This window comes from Thalassophryne amazonica, chromosome 23 (assembly GCF_902500255.1).
Source record: "Thalassophryne amazonica chromosome 23, fThaAma1.1, whole genome shotgun sequence".
NCBI lineage: Eukaryota > Metazoa > Chordata > Actinopteri > Batrachoidiformes > Batrachoididae > Thalassophryne > Thalassophryne amazonica.
Window position 1 is genome coordinate 3,419,246 of NC_047125.1, and position 18,950 is coordinate 3,438,195.

General features: G+C 40.8%; 1 protein-coding gene and 1 long non-coding RNA gene across 2 annotated transcripts in view; one reads left to right on the forward strand and one right to left on the reverse strand.

Moving 5' to 3' along the window:
- Positions 1-18,950, forward strand: part of LOC117504818 — a 3,434,143-nt gene that overhangs the window by 943,865 nt on the left and 2,471,328 nt on the right. The gene's annotated exons all lie outside the window — the stretch shown is intronic.
- Positions 4,203-18,950, reverse strand: part of LOC117504873 — a 241,270-nt gene continuing 226,522 nt past the window's right edge. Inside the window, exon 3 of the long non-coding RNA XR_004558931.1 lies at positions 4,203-4,584. This is a non-coding gene — a long non-coding RNA (uncharacterized LOC117504873). The remainder of the gene's footprint in view (positions 4,585-18,950) is intronic.

Below are 18,950 nucleotides of genomic sequence, written 5' to 3' on the forward strand. Positions count from 1 at the left end.
AAAAAAAGCTTTGCTTCTTGTATACGAGGTCTATTAGAAAAGTATCCGATCTTATTTTTTCAAAAACCATATGGATTTGAATCACGTGTGATTACATCAGACATGCTTGAACCCTCGTGGGCATGCCAGAGTTTTTTCACACCTGTCGGTTATGTCATTCGCCTGTGGGCAGTCTTTGAGTGAGGAGTCGCCCACCCTCTCGTTGATTTTTTTCATTGTTTAGGAATGGCTCAGAGACTGCTGCTTTGTTTGATCAAAATTTTTTCAAAACTGTAAGGCACAACTGAGTGGACACCATTCGATAAATTCAGCTGGTTTTTGGTGAAAATTTTAACGGCTGATGAGAGATTTTGGTCTGGTAGTGTCGCTGTAAGGACGGCCCACGGCGCCAGACGGCGATCTGCGCTTCGAGGCGGCAGCGTCTCGCCGTTTCAAGTTGAAAACTTCCACATTTCAGGCTCTGTTGACCCAGTAAGTCGCCAGAGAACAGAGAACTTTCAGAAGAAGTCGGCATGAGGAGTTTATTCAGACATTCCATTGTTAACAGACATTTTGTAATGAAAGAACGTGCGGGCAGAGTCGCATGTCGGGCCTGACCCGACCGCGGGGGGTCGCGACAGGAAAAACACCTCTGTTGGAAACCTTAACAGGCAAGTTGGAACATGCCCAAGCTGTTAAACAGTTTCTCAGTTACTCACTTGTTGAAAGCCATCAAAAGCCGCCTGAATTTTACAAATGGTTTTCAACACGGAGGTGTTTTTCCTGTCGCGGCGCACACAGATTCACCGAGTCGTCACGGAAAAGACTCCGGGAATTTGCGCGCACGTCTTTCATTACAAAATGTCCTTAAACAGTGGAATGTCCGCATAAACTCCTCATGCCGGCCTCTTCTGAATCTTCTCTGTTCTCTCATGACGTCCTGGGTGAATTAAGCCTTAAATTAGGATGATTTCAGCTTGAAACAGGCCGACGACGGCGCCTGGAAGCGCTGCACGACGTCCTGCTCCGGGGGAAGTCCTTACAGCGACAGAAACACCCCATAATCTCTCATCAGCCGTTAAACTTTTCACCGAAAACCAGCTTAATTTCTCGAATAGTGTCCACTCGGATATCCCTCACAGGTCCAGAAAAAAGTTTGATAAAGCAACGCGCGCCGTCTCGTGCAGCGTGTGAAACAAAGGAATTCAGCCGAGAGGGCTGACCACATCTCACTCAAGGCCTGCCCACAGGGAAATGACGTCACCGACACGCATGAAAAAACTCACGCATGTGCACGAGGGTTCAAGCATGATTGGTGTAATCGCATGTCAATCAAATCCATAGTTTTTTTTTTTATAAAACTGCCGGTTAGTTTTATAAGCTACCTCGTACTTATCAATAACATCATCATATGAATTTTTTTCAGCAAGAATATGGTTATTTGTGACTGCAAGTCCAGAAAGGTGCTCTTGAGACATTGTTGCCCTTAAATCTGTTTTGATAAGTTTGAGTTTGAAGAAGCTTCTTTCTGCCTCAGCTCCAGTTCCTGGTAGAGTTCGTGGAGTGATTTTATTTTGTTTTTTGGACACGGACAAACACCAAAAATCTTCCCTCTGTCTTCAACACACTCTCCATCCTCACTATTCAAAGGACCACACACACTCTATGACATCATAGAAGAAGCCTTCATGAAGGGGATTGTTAATTCTGACAGTGATGTAGAAGTGGCATCTTTTTGTGTGTGGTCATGTTTCTGTCCCCGTGGTCCTGTGATGAGATCACAGTCTTTTAAACTAACCTGTACTAGTCACTAATCCAGTTCTAGATGTGACAGTGACCCTGGCTGTGGCTGGTGCCGTGTGCAGTAACCCTAATGAAAAGAAAAAAAAGAAAAGAAAAGAAAGTTTGCATTCACTAATAAATTGTTTGACTTTTTAATCGGCTCACCTTGTCGTCCAGTGACTGACTCAGAAACAAGCTTTGAAGCTTTGCTCGAATTCTCTCTGAACTCTTCACATGCAGCTGATGTATCAGCTGCACGTTTTTCAGCCAATCAATGATCAGAGAATCCTGCAGTCAGAACGCTGTCAGCAGATGTTAACAGCTGTTTTGTGTGTGCACCTGAAACTCCTTTCATTCAGAAACGATGTGCTGTGGTCTGGGCTCGTCATTAACAGAAAATTAACGGGAGATAATTTTATTTTGGCCTGATATTTCTTCCTTGTGCGTGAAATTGATAATGAAAGCGTGACTGTCACACCAGATAAGTGAGCGTTGGCAACCCTGGATCAGAATGTTACCAATGATGTTTTCATGCCGTCCGACTGATGAGATTGCAGTCAGACAGCACTTTGACTGTCATTCAATAGTTGTTCCACCTCCACTGGGCCACCAGGGTTTTGAACATGTACAAAACATTAGAGGCGGCTGCACAAACGGGCCTGACTGTGTCGACTGCTATGATCCTGCTGTCCGACGTTTTCCAAATGCACCTTGACACCTCCTGAATGTGGGTCGATTTTTCATTCAGCCTCATTTGTAGTATGTTTGATGGGGGTCTCTCTGAAGGGTTTTTGCTGTCCATAATCACATCCACACTTGTTGAGCTGGACCGGGACGCTGTCCTATGTCCCGATGATGGGGTTTAAGCCAGAGGCAGAGCTGCTGCAGCTGGTTCTTCTTGAAGACTTTGTGGTATTGAAGGGTTCCAGTCGGTTCTTCTTGAAGACTTTGCTGTATTGAAGGGTTCCAGCTGGTTCTTCTTGAAGACTTTGTGGTATTGAAGGGCTGTAGCTGGTTCTTCTTGAAGACTTTGTAGTATTGAAGGGCTGCAGCCGGTTCTTCTTGAAGACTTTGTGGTATTGAAGGGCTGTAGCTGGTTCTTCTTGAAGACTTTGTAGTATTGAAGGGTTCCAGCTGGTTCTTCTTGAAGACTTTGTGGTATTGAAGGGTTCCAGACGGTTCTTCTTGAAGACTTTGCTGTATTGAAGGGCTGCAGCCAGTTCTTCTTGAAGACTTTGTGGTATTGAAGGGCTCCAGCCAGTTATTCTGCTGGTCCAGATGATCCATTGTGTTTTTGAGTCAATCTGATTTGATAAGTCAGCACTATGGAGCAGCTCTTTAGGAGCTTTCTCTAGTGACTCCAGGCCAGGGCTGGATCTAGATTCAGGTTGGGGGGGATGGTGGTTCTGCACCCCCTAAACCCCTCTAGACCCACGATGCAGGTGGGTCTGGTGCCATTCAGAAATAGAATTCTGGATTGTGTCTCTCTCACGTGGAGGAACTGGATCAAACATAAACATATTCAGGGGTCAATCTGATGTGATTAGAATCCAGATTAACCGTTTACACTCGTTTGGATTCTGGAAGAACATTTTGTTGTTCCAGCAACTTATTTATTTTATTTTGGTTAAATGCTCAAAGGCAGCAGATTTTATAAACGATGTTTGTGCAAAATGAACCCCAAATTTTTTTTTTTTTTGCTCGTTTTAAATTCGGTCATCTGTGGGAAGCTCAGAGTAGAGTCGCTGCTCCTTCACGTTGTAAGGAGCCAGCTGAGGTGGTTCGGGCATCTGGTGAGGATGCATCCTGGGCGCCTCCCAAGGGAGGTGTTCCAGGCACGTCCATCTGGGAGGAGCCCCCGGGGAAGACCCAGGACTAGGTGGAGAGATTATATCTCCACACTGGTCTGGGAACGCCTCGGAATCCTCCAGTCAGAGGTGGTCAAGGTGGCACAGGAAAGGGAAGTCTGGGGTCCCCTGCTGGAGCTGTTGCCTCCGCGACCCAAACCCAGAAAAGCGGTTGAAGATGAGTGAGTGATGAACGAATGTTTTAAATTAATTTATATAATTTTAAGTTATCCAGAATTAACCTAATCCCAGATGTTTAAACAAATTTCAGTGTGTCCAGGTGGAAGATCTCAAATTGGTCTTGTTGAGTATTTCAAAGGGCATCCCTCAGGGCTCAGTTTTAGACCCATAAATTGTTAAAGTTTGTATAAACAGACTTGCTGTAGGAGCATCACATGTAAATCACAGCTTTTATGCAGATGACACTGTAATTTAACACTCACAAAGATTTAACGTGACTCCAAGTCATTTATTAAAACATACTTTTCAAACTCTTAAAATTCCAGGAAGTTTTCCGACAGAGCTGTTTTTTTTTTCTTTTCTTTTTTTTCCACAATAAAGCTGCCATTCTTGGCCACTAGGTGTCACTAGAACTTTGCAGAAGACCAGTTTGTCTTCACTGCTGTCCATCATTATTTTGGTTTCAGCTAATTGATGTTTGATTCATTTATTTCTTAAAAACAAAACAAGGCCTGAAGTTGTTTCTGCTGTGAGTCAAATGTTGTTGGTATTTAAAACTCATATTGAAGAAATGATAAACAGATATGAACAAATGGAAAATCAATGACATGGAAAAATCACATGAAGGTAGTTTGAAGATGAAAATATGTTAATGACTTTGTTTTTGGATGTTTCATTTTCACACTTTCCTTGAAACATCAACAAACCTGTGGACAAAAGACAACGGTCTTCAGAGGATTGATGTTGGGAAAGACGTTAGCTGGCTGTCAGAGGACAGACAATTAGATTGAGGACACTGTGGACTGAAGCCTCTGCAGACACACGCATCTCCACGGACGGTGACATCTGCAGACGACTGATCTGTAGGACACGATATCCTTCCTCATCACCAGCCACGACGAAGGCAGCATCAGTGTGGGCAGTCTCATGTCTGCTGAGGACATCCTGCAGTGTCCCCAGTGCAGTCACAAGATCCATCCACAGACAGCAGACACACGGTGCTGATCTGTCTTGGTAGGTCAAACAGTCACCACGTCCCCATCAACAGTTTGTCAGAACAGTGTTTTTCCATTACCTGAACGTCCAAAACACCATCTGTTGTCCACGTCCATGCAGACACCTCCTCCTCTGTGTGTCTGTGAGGTGGGCTTGCGGTTGCCACGGTGCACTGAATGTGTGCAGCTGCAGAGCCGAATCCAGCGGACTGTCCCAGGACCAGGTTTAAGACAAAATAATAGCACAGCTGATCTGGTGGTTAGTCTTGTTCTCAGCTCATCATCTGGTTTTCAAGAGACTGAACATCAGCTAGTAAAGACTAGACAGCTGAGGTCTGGTAGGTCTAGGCTTTAGCCTACGAGCGGACATCAGCTTGTAACTATTGTGTAAATAGACTTTTGAATGAAACCTGAAGTAGCAGCTGAAATGTTGACAGTGTGTTGACTGGATCAGAGGACAGAAATTTGCTGAAATTATTTTTGCTGGAAGTTGAGATTCTCCTCCAAAAATTCAATGACTACTTAAAATTCCTTGAATGTCATCTTGTGATTTTTTTTCCCCCTCATTCAATTTTGGAACTTGTACAACTGCGGGTGAATTTCATGGTTTTTCATGACCAAAAGTTGGCATTCAAAATTCAACAGGGAAGAACAGAACTTCACCAGTTTGATGAATTTTATTGTTTTCCAAATACACAATATTTTTCAACAAAAATCATAATTTTGTGAAGAACTGAGAACAGTGTTTAAATAAATCAACCGAATATGACTCCAAATGAAAACATTTGCATGAATTTTGCCGTAATGAAATCTTTTTTTTTTTTTTTACTAAAATTTATTATTTCATATATCCACAAGGATGAATTATGAACAGTGTTTAGAAGAATCAAACAAAACCAACAGAATTAAAACATATCAGAAACTGAAAGAGAAAAAAACGTTTTTGGGGAATTTCACTACTTTTCACCATAAAAAAAAATTCTACAATTTCCAAAACAATTCAGAAGTTCAATATTGTGTGAGGAAGGATTGTAAATCAGTGTTTAGAGGAAAAACAAAAACAAACATCAAAATCCATCAAGAACTGAAGGAAAAAATTTGGGTGAATTTCAGTTTTCACCCTAAAAAGTCCATATTTTCCAAAAAACTTACAATTCCAACATTAAAACATTATTACACACAGAGAAACAGATACGGAGTCAAATCGGTGCCAAAACCATTCTCATGTAAAAAAAAAAAAAAAAAAAAAAAATGCGTTCAGGCGTATTATACAACCCCTGGCAAAACTTATGGAATCACCGGCCTCAGAGGATGTTCATTCAGTTGTTTAATTTTGTAGAAAAAAGCAGATCACAGACATGACACAAAACTAAAGTCATTTCAAATGGCAACTTTCTGGCTTTAACAAACACTATAAGAAATCAAGAAAAAAAGATTGTGGCAGTCAGTAACGTTTACTTTTTTAGACCAAGCAGAGGAAAAAAATATGGAATCACTCAATTCTGAGGAAAAAATTATGGAATCACCCTGTAAATTTTCATCCCCCAAATTAACACCTGCATCAAATCAGATCTGCTCATTGACATTGACCCTATGTGTCTTTTTGCAAGGAATGTTTTTGCAGTTTTTGCTCTATGGCAAGATGCATTATCATCTTGAAAAATGATTTCATCATCCCCAAACATCCTTTCAATTGTCCAAAATATCAACATAAACTTGTGCATTTATTGATGATGTAATGACGGCCATCTCCCCAGTGCCTTTACCTGACATGCAGCCCCATATCATCAATGACTGTGGAAATTTACATGTTCTCTTCAGGCAGTCATCTTTATAAATCTCATTGGAAATTCAATTCAATTTTTTTTTTTTTTTTTATATAGCGCCAAATCACAACAAACAGTTGCCCCAAGGGGCTTTATATTGTAAGGCAAGGCCATACAATAATTATGTAAAACCCCAACGGTCAAAACGACCCCCTGTGAGCAAGCACTTGGCTACAGTGGGAAGGGAAAAACTCCCTTTTAACAGGAAGAAACCTCCAGCAGAACCAGGCTCAGGGAGGGGCAGTCTTCTGCTGGGACTGGTTGGGGCTGAGGGAGAGAACCAGGAAAAAGACATGCTGTGGAGGGGAGCAGAGATCGATCACTAATGATTAAATGCAGAGTGGTGCATACAGAGCAAAAAGAGAAAGAAACAGTGCATCATGGGAACCCCCCAGCAGTCTAAGTCTATAGCAGCATAACTAAGGGATGGTTCAGGGTCACCTGATCCAGCCCTAACTATAAGCTTTAGCAAAAAGGAAAGTTTTAAGCCTAATCTTAAAAGTAGAGAGGGTGTCTGTCTCCCTGATCCGAATTGGGAGCTGGCTCCAGAGGAGAGGAGCCTGAAAGCTGAAGGCTCTGCCTCCCATTCTACTCTTACAAACCCTAGGAACTACAAGTAAGCCTGCAGTCTGAGAGCGAAGCGCTCTATTGGGGTGATATGGTACTACGAGGTCCCTAAGATAAGATGGGACCTGATTATTCAAAACCTTATAAGTAAGAAGAAGAATTTTAAATTCTATTCTAGAATTAGCAGGAAGCCAATGAAGAGAGGCCAATATGGGTGAGATATGCTCTCTCCTTCTAGTCCCCGTTAGTACTCTAGCTGCAGCATTTTGAATTAACTGAAGGCTTTTTAGGGAACTTTTAGGACAACCTGATAATAATGAATTACAATAGTCCAGCCTAGAGGAAATAAATGCATGAATTAGTTTTTCAGCATCACTCTGAGACAAGACCTTTCTAATTTTAGAGATATTGCGTAAATGCAAAAAAGCAGTCCTACATATTTGTTTAATATGCGCTTTGAATGACATATCCTGATCAAAAATGACTCCAAGATTTCTCACAGTATTACTAGCGGTCAGGGTAATGCCAGAGTAAGGATCTGGTTAGACACCATGTTTCTAAGATTTGTGGGGCCAAGTACAATAACTTCAGTTTTATCTGAGTTTAAAAGCAGGAAATTAGAGGTCATCCATGTCTTTATGTCTGTAAGACAATCCTGCAGTTTAGCTAATTGGTGTGTGTCCTCTGGCTATATGGATAGATAAAGCTGGATATCATCTGCGTAACAATGAAAATTTAAGCAATACCGTCTAATAATACTGCCTAAGGGAAGCATGTATAAAGTGAATAAAATTGGTCCTAGCACAGAACCTTGTGGAACTCCATAATTAATTTCAGTCTGTGAAGAAGATTCCCCATTTACATGAACAAATTGTAATCTATTAGACAAATATGATTCAAACCACCGCAGCGCAGTGCCTTTAATACCTATGGCATGCTCTAATCTCTGTAATAAAATTTTATGGTCAACAGTATCAAAAGCAGCACTGAGGTCTAACAGAACAAGCACAGAGATGAGTCCACTGTCCGATGCCATAAGAAGATCATTTGTAACCTTCACTAATGCTGTTTCTGTACTATGATGAATTCTAAAACCTGACTGAAACTCTTCAAATAGACCATTCCTCTGCAGATGATCAGTTAGCTGTTTTACAACTACCCTTTCAAGAATTTTTGAGAGAAAAGGAAGGTTGGAGATTGGCCTATAATTAGCTAAGACAGCTGGGTCAAGTGATGGCTTTTTAAGTAATGGTTTAATTACTGCCACCTTAAAAGCCTGTGGTACATAGCCAACTAACAAAGATAGACTGATCATATTTAAGATCGAAGCATTAAATAATGGTAGGGCTTCCTTGAGCAGCCTGGTAGGAATGGGGTCTAATAAACATGTTGATGGTTTGGATGAAGTAACTAATGAAAATAACTCAGACAGGACAATCGGAGAGAAAGAGTCTAACCAAATACCGGCATCACTGAAAGCAGCCAAAGATAACGATACATCTTTGGGATGGTTATGAGTAATTTTTTCTCTAATAGTTAAAATTTTGTTAGCAAAGAAAGTCATGAAGTCATTACTAGTTAAAGTTAATGGAATACTCAGCTCAATAGAGCTCTGACTCTTTGTCAGCCTGGCTACAGTGCTGAAAAGAAACCTGGGGTTGTTCTTATTTTCTTCAATTAGTGATGAGTAGAAAGATGTCCTAGCTTTACGGAGGGCTTTTTTTTTATAGAGCAACAGACTCTTTTTCCAGGCTAAGTGAAGATCTTCTAAATTAGTGAGACGCCATTTCCTCTCCAACTTACAGGTTATCTGCTTTAAGCTACGAGTTTGAGAGTTATACCACGGAGTCAGGCACTTCCGATTTCAAGCTCTCTTTTTCAGAGGAGCTACAGCATCCAAAGTTGTCTTCAATGAGGATGTAAAACTATTGACGAGATACTCTATCTCACTTACAGAGTTTAGGTAGCTACTCTGCACTGTGTTGGTATATGGCATTAGAGAACATAAAGAAGGAATCATATCCTTAAACCTAGTTACAGCGCTTTCTGAAAGACTAGAAGTCTTTCAGAAAGTCTAATTATTGTATGGCCTTGCCTTACAATGGTAGTCCATCAGAGTAAATGTAAATGTTATTAAGAAATGATCAGACAGAAGGGAGTTTTCAGGGAATACTGTTAAGTCTTCTATTTCCATACCATAAGTCAGAACAAGATCTAAGATATGATTAAAGTGGTGGGTGGACTCATTTACATTTTGAGCAAAGCCAATAGAGTCTAATAACAGATTAAATGCAGTGTTGAGGCTGTCATTCTCAGCATCTGTGTGGATGTTAAAATCGCCCACTATAATTATCTTATCTGAGCTAAGCACTATGTCAGACAAAAGGTCTGAAAATTCACAGAGAAACTCACAGTAACGACCAGGTGGACGATAAATAATACCAAATAAAACTGGTTTTTGGGACTTCCAATTTGGATGGACAAGACTAAGAGTCAAGCTTTCAAATGAATAAAAGCTCTGTCTGGGTTTTTGATTAATTAATAAGCTGGAATGGAAGATTTCTGCTAATGCTCCGCCTCGGCCCGTGCTACGAGCATTCTGACAGTTAGTGTGACTCGGGGGTGTTGACTCATTTAAACTAACATATTCATCCTGCTGTAACCAGGTTTCTGTAAGGCAGAATAAATCAATATGTTGATCAATTATTATATCATTTACCAACAGGGACTTAGAAGAGAGAGACCTAATGTTTAATAGACCACATTTAACTGTTTTAGTCTGTGGTGCAGTTGAAGGTGCTATATTATTTTTTCTTTTTGAATTTTTATGCTTAAATAGATTTTTGCTGGTTATTGGTGGTCTGGGAGCAGGTAATGAGGGGATGGCAGGGGGAGAGAAGCTGCAGAGAGGCGTGTAAGACTACAACTCTGCTTCCTGGTCCCAACCCTGGATAGTCACGGTTTGGAGGATTTAAGAAAATTGGCCAGATTTCTAGAAATGAGAGCTGCTCCATCCAAAGTGGGATGGATGCCGTCTCTCCTAACAAGACCAGGTTTTCCCCAGAAGCTTTGCCAATTATCTATGAAGCCCACCTCATTTTTTGGACACCACTCAGACAGCCAGCAATTCAAGGAGAACATGCGGCTAAACATGTCACTCCCGGTCCGATTGGGGAGGGACCCAGAGAAAACTCCAGAGTCCGACATTGTTTTTGCAAAGTTACATACCGATTCAATGTTAATTTTAGTGACCTCCGATTGGCGTAACCGGGTGTCATTACTGCCGACGTGAATTACAATCTTACCAAATTTACGCTTAGCCTTAGCCAGCAGTTTCAAATTTCCTTCAATGTCACCTGCTCTGGCCCCCGGAAGACAATTGACTATGGTTGCTGGTGTCGCTAACTTCACATTTCTCAAAACAGAGTCACCAATAACCAGAGTTTGATCGTCGGCGGGTGTGTCGTCGAGTGGGGAAAAAACGGTTAGAAACGTGAACGGGTTGGCGGTGTACACGGGGCTTCTGTTTAGAACTACGCTTCCTCCTCACAGTCACCCAGTCGGCCTGCTTTCCCGGCTGCTCGGGATCTGCCAGAGGGGAACTAACGGCAGCTAAGCTACCTTGGTCCGCACCGACTACAGGGGCCTGGCTAGCTGTAGAATTTTCCACGGTGCAGAGCCGAGTCTCCAATTCGCCCAGCCTGGCCTCCAAAGCTATGAATAAGCTACACTTATTACAAGTACCGTTACTGCTAAAGGAGGCCGAGGAATAACTAAACATTTCATACCCAGAGCAGAAAAGTGCGGGAGAGACAGGAGAAGCCGCCATGCTAAATCGGCTAAGAGCTAGTAGCTGCGCTAAGCTAGCGGATTCCTAAAAACACGCAAAGTGAATAATGTGTAAATAATTTAGAGGTGATTCAGCAGAAGGAGTGCTTTAGTTAAGGCACGTGAAGATTACACTGTGAAACAAATCGTTATCTAGATAACTAGATCAATCTAACTGCGCAGATTAAACAGCTAACAGATGCAGCAAAACACCGCTGTGCTCCGGAACAGGAAGTGATACAATACCACAGTGAGAGCCAACCACCAGTAGAGGCAGAACTTTTGTTTGGAAAGGCACCAAACAAAAGTTCCAGCGTCATCACCTTGCCCAATGCAGATTCGAGATTCATCACTGAATTTGACTTTCATCCAGTCATCCACAGTCCACAATTGCTTTTCCTTAGCCCATTGTAACCTTGTTTTTTTCTGTTTAGGTGTTAATGCCTTTCGTTTAGCTTTTCTGTATGTAAATCCCATTTCCTTTAGGCGGTTTCTTACAGTTCGGTCACAGACGTTGACTCCAGTTTCCTCCCATTCGTTCATTTGTTTTGTTGTACATTTTTCGATTTTTGAGGCATATTGCTTTAAGTTTTCTGTCTTGACGCTTTGTCTTCCTTGGTCTACCAGTATGTTTGCCTTTAACAACCTTCCTATGTTGTTTGTATTTGGTCCAGAGTTTAGACACAGCTGACTGTGAACAACCAACATCTTTTGCAACATTGCGTGATGATTTACTCTCTTAAGAGTTTGATAATCCTCTCCTTTGTTTCAACTGACATCTCTCGTGTTGGAGCCATGATTCATTTCAGTCCACTTGGTGCAACAGCTCTCCAAGGTGTGTTCACTCCTTTTTAGATGCAGACTAACGAGCAGATCTGATATGATGCAGGTGTTAATTTTGGGGATGAAAATTTACAGGGTGATTCCATAATTTTTTCCTCAGAATTGAGTGATTCCATATTTTTTTCCTCTGCTTGGTCTAAAAAAGTAACCATTACTGACTGCCACAATCTTTTTTTCTTGATTTCTTATAGTGTTTCTTAAAGCCAGAAAGTTGCCATTTTAAATGACTTTAATTTTGTGTCATGTCTGTGATCTGCTTTTTTTCTACAAAATTAAACAACTGAATGAACATCCTCCGAGTCCAGTGATTCCATAATTTTTGCCAGGGGTTGTAGTATTTCACACATGTAGATATTAACTGCGCATGCAAAGATGTCATGCCAAAAACAGAAAGTATCCCAATGTATCTTCAATGTAGCTCCCTTCATCCAACTGTAAGTTTTCTGTTTTTGTCTTTTTACCTTTTTTGATTGTGTATTTTGAGCATTTATCCAGTCCAAATTCCATACCAATGTCTTTGAAGAACTTATGGATAGTTTCTACGAACTGACTCCCTTTTGCTGTCGGCATAGATTTTCAAATCATCCATGAACAGCAGATGGTTCACAAGTTTTTGTTTTTTCCTTCCTCTGTCTCTACTTAAGTCATACCCGATGTCATGCTCCTTCAGGATCTTGCTGAGCAGGTCTATGATTAAACAGAATAAAAGTGGTGAGAGTCTGTCTCCCTGAAATATCCCTCTCTGAACTCGTATGTCTGGGATTGTTATTTGTCCCTCTGTGTGATTGAGGGTGATGGTGGTGTTCCACTTGTTCATTTGTGCTCTCAGCAAAGATCTTATTTCCTCATTGATGTTGTAGAGTTCTAAGCACCTCATGATCCAGGAGTGTGGTACACTGTCAAATGCCTTTTTGTAGTCAATCCAAGCCATGCTGAGGTTCCTTCTCCTTTTTTTGCAGTCCTCCAGGATAGTTTTGTCTATCAGTAACTGGTCTTTAGCTCCTTATCTTCTTTTGGAACATCCTTTCTGTTCATTTTCCAGGTAGCCACCAGTGTCCAGATGTTCATAAATGGCATCAGTTATGATTCCTGTCAGCCATTTGTACGTTGTTGTTAGGCAGCAGATGGGTCTGTACTTGTTGGGAAGCTGTGTTTCCTTGGTCTTTGGAAGTAAGCTTGTGTTCCCTGTCGTTAGCCAATCTGGTGTGTCCTCTTCTCCGTTGAATATTTTTGTGAAAGCCACAGCATAATGGTGGTGTAATGCTGTCAGTCTTTTCAGCCAAAAATTTCGGATTTTGTCAATGCCAGGTGCCTTGAAGTTACTGTATTCACTCATTTTCTTTCTGATTTCTTCTTCAGTGATTACAATTGCTGGCATTTGCTGTTTGTCTTTGTTTTTCTCTTATTTTTTTCCCAATCCACTCTGCCTCTTGGTGTTGTTTTGGGTCTTTAGTGTGATTGACTTTTCTAAGGAGATTCCTTTTATGGTTTTGGCCTCCCAAAAATGTTATTTGGGAGATCTCTGCTCTTAGGTGGCTGATTTTTTTTTCTTTTTCCCCATTGTGGCACAGTATTCTTTTTCTTAATTGTGGTTCCTTTTCTCTCCAAATCTTGTGGGGCTAATTTACTTTGTCTGTACCATGCTGCTCCATAATTTAGTTTAAATCTGTCAATGTGGTTCGTTCTGGGACCAGTTTAGTCAGTCCCAGGTTAACTTTTTGCAGGGCAGTTTTGAATTTTTTATTCTCCTTTAATTTAGTCAGCTTTGGACACTCTTTCATGTCCATTTTTCTTGTTTCTTCAATCTCATTTGCCAATTCCTCTTCTAATTCCTGCTGTTCTGGGTCTGTGTGCACCTGTATTTTGTTTTGTAGATGAGCTGGTGAACGGCTCATTTTTTGGGGGGCAGTGAATGACTATGAATTATGTGTTTTCAGGGTGCTCTTATGTCCAAACCTTTTACCACACTCAGAACAGATGAATGCTATTTGTCTTTTTTTTCATTCATCTTTGATGTATTTTTAATAGAATACAGTAGGCCCCAAACCTGGGGTTTAAAGTTGCACCCGAGGCTCTATAGTTATCCTAACCAGACCTGGCATTGTATCCAAGGGCTCTCTTCAAAATGGTGTTTTTTCCCTTAATTGCAGTCAACTGCACCTCATCTGCGCTTGGGTGACCGGGGATTGCCTTAAGGTATTTCTTAAGGTTCTTCTTAATCAGGCCTGTTGTTTTTGTCTTGTATGAATTATCATGTGTTTGTTCAGGTGGCCATTTTGTCTAAATCTTTGACCACACTCAGAACAGACAAATGGTTTTTGCCCTGTATGAATCATCATGTGAGCTTTCAGAGTGCCCCTTAGTCCAAACCTTTGACCACACTCAGAACAGACAAATGGTTTTTGTCCTGTATGAATTATCATGTGTGTTTTCAAGCTGCCCCTTAGTCCAAACCTTTGACCACACTCAGAACAGACAAATGCTTTTTGTCCTGTATGAATTATCATGTGTCTGTTCAGGGTGCCCTTTTCTCCAAACCTTTGACCACACTCAGACCAGACAAATGCTTTTTTTCCTGTATGAATTATCATGTGTCTGTTCAGGGTTTCCTTTCGTCCAAATCGTTGACCACACTCAGAACAGACAAATGCTTTTTGGCCTGTATGAATTATCATGTGTCTGTTCAGGGTTTCCTTTCGTCCAAATCGTTGACCACACTCAGAACAGACAAATGCTTTTTGGCCTGTATGAATTATCATGTGTGTTTTCAGGTGGCCCTTTTGTCTAAACCTTTGACCACACTCAGAACAGACAAATGCTTTTTGGCCTGTATGAATTATCATGTGTGTTTTCAGGGTGCCCTTTCGTCTAAACCTTTGACCACACTCAGAACAGACAAATGCTTTTTGGCCTGTATGAATTATCATGTGTGTTTTCAGGGTGCCCTTTTGTCCAAACCTTTGACCACACTCAGAACAGTCAAATGCTTTTTGGCCTGTATGAATTATCATGTGTGTTTTCAGGTGGCCCTTTCGTCCAAACCTTTGACCGCACTCAGAACAGACAAATGCTTTTTGGCCTGTATGAATTATCATGTGTGTTTTCAGGTGGCCCTTTCGTCCAAACCTTTGACCGCACTCAGAACAGTCAAATGTTTTCTGTCCTGTCTGAATTTTAATGTGTTTGTTCAAAGTGCCCTTTTGTTTCTGTCTTTTACTCTGATCAGAACAGCTAAATGGTTTTCTTCTAGCTTTCCTCCCCTTTTGTTGCTCTGAGTTGTTCATGTGACCAGATGCTTTTCCATAATTAGAGCCTTTAAATTGTTTCTCATCAGTGTTGCCTGAACGAACAATACTGGTATTTTTCCGACAGTTAAAACTTGACTGAAGTTCTCTGGTCTGTTTCCAGTCATCACTGTCATCAGTCTTAGTTCCAGAACTGTCTGAACTCCTGCCACTGGTATCTGGTTGTAAATGACTGTTTGGACCTGAGTTGCTGGCTGGTTGTGGTCCTCCATCGTCCTCTCCATCAGCTTCTGCTGTCAGTGTTCTGTGTACAGATGAGCTGCTGGCTACAGGCTCAGCCTCTGTGCTCTCATCACTTCGGCTTTGATAAAGCTGTGATGACTCTGGTTTTTCATCATCATTTTCACTCTTCACAGGGACGGCAGTGAAATCAAACTTGGTGAGATCTGCCTCCTCCAGCTGCTGAAGCTGCTCTCCCTGCTGACTTATCCACAGCTTCTCTTCTTCTTTAATGTCCTCCTGGTCAACACTCAGATTCCATTCCTGGTGTTCAGGGAGAGTTTCTTCTTTAATCACCAACAACGGCTGCATGTCTGTAAAGAAACAATACAATTAATTTAACAATAAATGTTAGAACAACACTCACTAAAATAAAGTATCAGTGGTGAGTTTGACCTGATGACAGTAAGTTATTGCACTGATGGAACCGATAAAGTGGAAATGTACAACCCCTGGCAAAAATTATGGAATCACCGGCCTCGGAGGATGTTCATTCAGTTGTTTAATTTTGTGGAAAAAAAGCAGATCACAGACATGACACAAAACTAAAGTCATTTCAAATGGCAACTTTCTGGCTTTAAGAAACACTATAAGAAATCAAGAAAAAAAGATTGTGGCAGTCAGTAATGGTTACTTTTTTAGACCAAGCAGAGGAAAAAAATATGGAATCACTCAATTCTGAGGAAAAAATTATGGAATCACCCTGTAAATTTCCATCCCCCAAACTAAAACCTGCATCAAATCAGATCTGCTCGTTGACATTGACCCTATGCCATGACATTGATCCTATGTGTCATTTTGCAAGGAACGTTTTCACAGTTTTTGCTCTATGGCAAGATGCATTATCATCTTGAAAAATGATTTCATCATCCCCAAACATCCTTTCAATTGTCCAAAATATCAACGTAAACTTGTGCATTTATTGATGATGTAATGACAGCCATCTCCCCAGTGCCTTTACCTGACATGCAGCCCCATATCATCAATGACTGTGGAAATGTAGATGTTCTCTTCAGGCAATCATCTTTATAAATCTCATTGGAACGGCACCAAACAAAAGTTCCAGCATCATCACCTTGCCCAATGCAGATTTGAGATTCATCACTGAATATGACTTTCATCCAGTCATCCACAGTCCACGATTGCTTTTCCTTAGCCCATTGTAACCTTGTTTATTCTGTTTAGGTGTTAATGATGGCTTTCATTTAGCTTTTCTGTATGTAAATCCCATTTCCTTTAGGCGGTTTCTTACAGTTCAGTCATAGACGTCGACTCCAGTTTCCTCCCATTCGTTCATTTGTTTTGTTGTGCATTTTTGGATTTTTGAGACATATTGCTTTAAGTTTTCTGTCTTGACGCGTTGATGTCTTCCTTGGTCTACCAGTATGTTTGCCTTTAACAACCTTACCATGTTTTTTTGTATTTGGTCCTGAGTTTAGACACAGCTGACTGAACAACCAACATCTTTTGCAACATTGCATGATGATTTACCCTCTTAAGAGTTTGATAATCCTCTCCTTTGTTTCAACTGACATCTCTCGTGTTGGAGCCATGATTCATGTCAGTCCACTTGGTGCAACAGCTCTCCAAGGTGTCATCACTCCTTTTTAGATGCAGACTAATGAGCAGATCTGATATGATGCAGGTGTTAGTTTTGGGAATGAAAATTTACAGGGTGATTCCATAATTTTTTCCTCAGAATTGAGTGATTCCATATTTTTTTCCTCTGCTTGGTCTAAAAAAGTAACCGTTACTGACTGCCACAATCTTTTTTTCTTGATTTCTTATAGTGTTTCTTAAAGCCAGAAAGTGGCCATTTGAAATGACTTTAGTTTTGTGTCATGTGTGTGATCTGCTTTTTTTCTACAAAATTAAACAACTGAATGAACATCCTCCGAGGCCGGTGATTCCATAATTTTTGCCAGGGGTTGTACATCAGCACTTGTTTTAAATTTCACAAATTGTAATTCACGTCCTTGTCTTCCACAACTGACTATTGCAGTGTTTTATTTTCTGGATTGCTATAAAATAGTGTAGGATGTCTACAGATGGTACAGAATTACTGTTGCTCGAGTTTTGATGAAAACCAGGAGGTTTGATCACAGACATTCTGGCTTCCCTTCACTGACTCGAGGACTAGATTTCAAGATTTTGTTAGACATTTCAGGCTCTAAACCAGGGGTGGGCAACCTGTTCCAGAAATAGCCAAGAGGGTGCAGGTTTTCTTTGCAGCCACTGACTCCACCAGGTGATTTTACTGATTAATATCACTTTGAGCAGATGGAATCAGTTAATCAGTGAAATCACCTGGTGGAGTCAGTGGCTGCAAAGAAAACCTGCACCCTCTTGGCTCTTTCTGGAACAGGTTGCCCACCCCTGCTCTAAACTGTCATGAACTCTATCTTGCTGAACTTGTTCAGCCTTATGTGCCTCCTCGTGCCCTGTGGTCCTTGGATGCAGACTTGCTCTGTGTCTCAAGGGTTAAAAAGAAGTCAGCAGGCTTCAGCGCCTTTTTTGCCGTGGTCGTATCTTGTGGAACAGGCTGCCTGTTGGCATTTAAAATGTGACTTTAAGACTATTTTTAAAACATATTTTCTGTCGACTGTAATTAGTTTGAAGGTTTTTCATGTTTTCATTATTTTTTCTTGTTTTTAATTCTTTTTTGTTTTTATTTTGGGATATTATTATATGACTACTACTTACATAGCACTTGAACAAGATGTCAGAAGTCATCAAATATGATATGAACACATCGATAGTGACATTACAACTCATTAAAAATACATAAGCCAAATAATTTAATTCATAGTTTGTAAAGTTGTTTTTCACAAAAACAAAACGTTAATGGACTGCATTTCTTCAGCACTTTTTACCATCTGATACTCATGTTCAAAGAGCTTTTGGCTGTTTATTCAACATCTAGATATTGAATAAACTTTCACTTTCAAGCCTTTTTTCCAACATATTTTTTATTATACCATTTTATTAAACACTTATTCAATGTTAAAATGCTCCTTTTTAAGGCTCAATTAATGATCATAACTTTTTTTGTTAAAACTAACAACACAACGTAGCCTTGCTAGTTATGCTCCAACCAAAGACGTTATATATGAGAACTAGAGTCCACACTCCCAATGCTGCCCACTAAACGTGAATGTCCCTTCATGAACAGCGACATGACGCCTCCTAACTGAGCAAAATATTGACGAAGTTCCCAGATGTTAATCCATTTTCAATGGGGATTCACGACTGAACACACTCAGAAAAACGCTCGCAAAATACATGTTAAAATGCCATTTTGACCTGGATATTGCCAACATGTGCAGCTTTCCGGCCTGTTTCTTGATGAGACTAATTGAAATTCTATGAGCGGTGCTCAGTAACTTGCCCAGAATTAAAAAGGCGACCACACCTCCTTGCCGCGACATGGCTCAGTGCGAGTGCAGACTCTAGTTCTCATATAACCTCTTTGGCGCTATATAAAAATTGATTGATTGATTGATAGGGGGGGAAATGGCACTATTGAAAATACCAGTTAAAAACAGTCTAAACCCAAGCGTTTATTCAACGTATACAAAC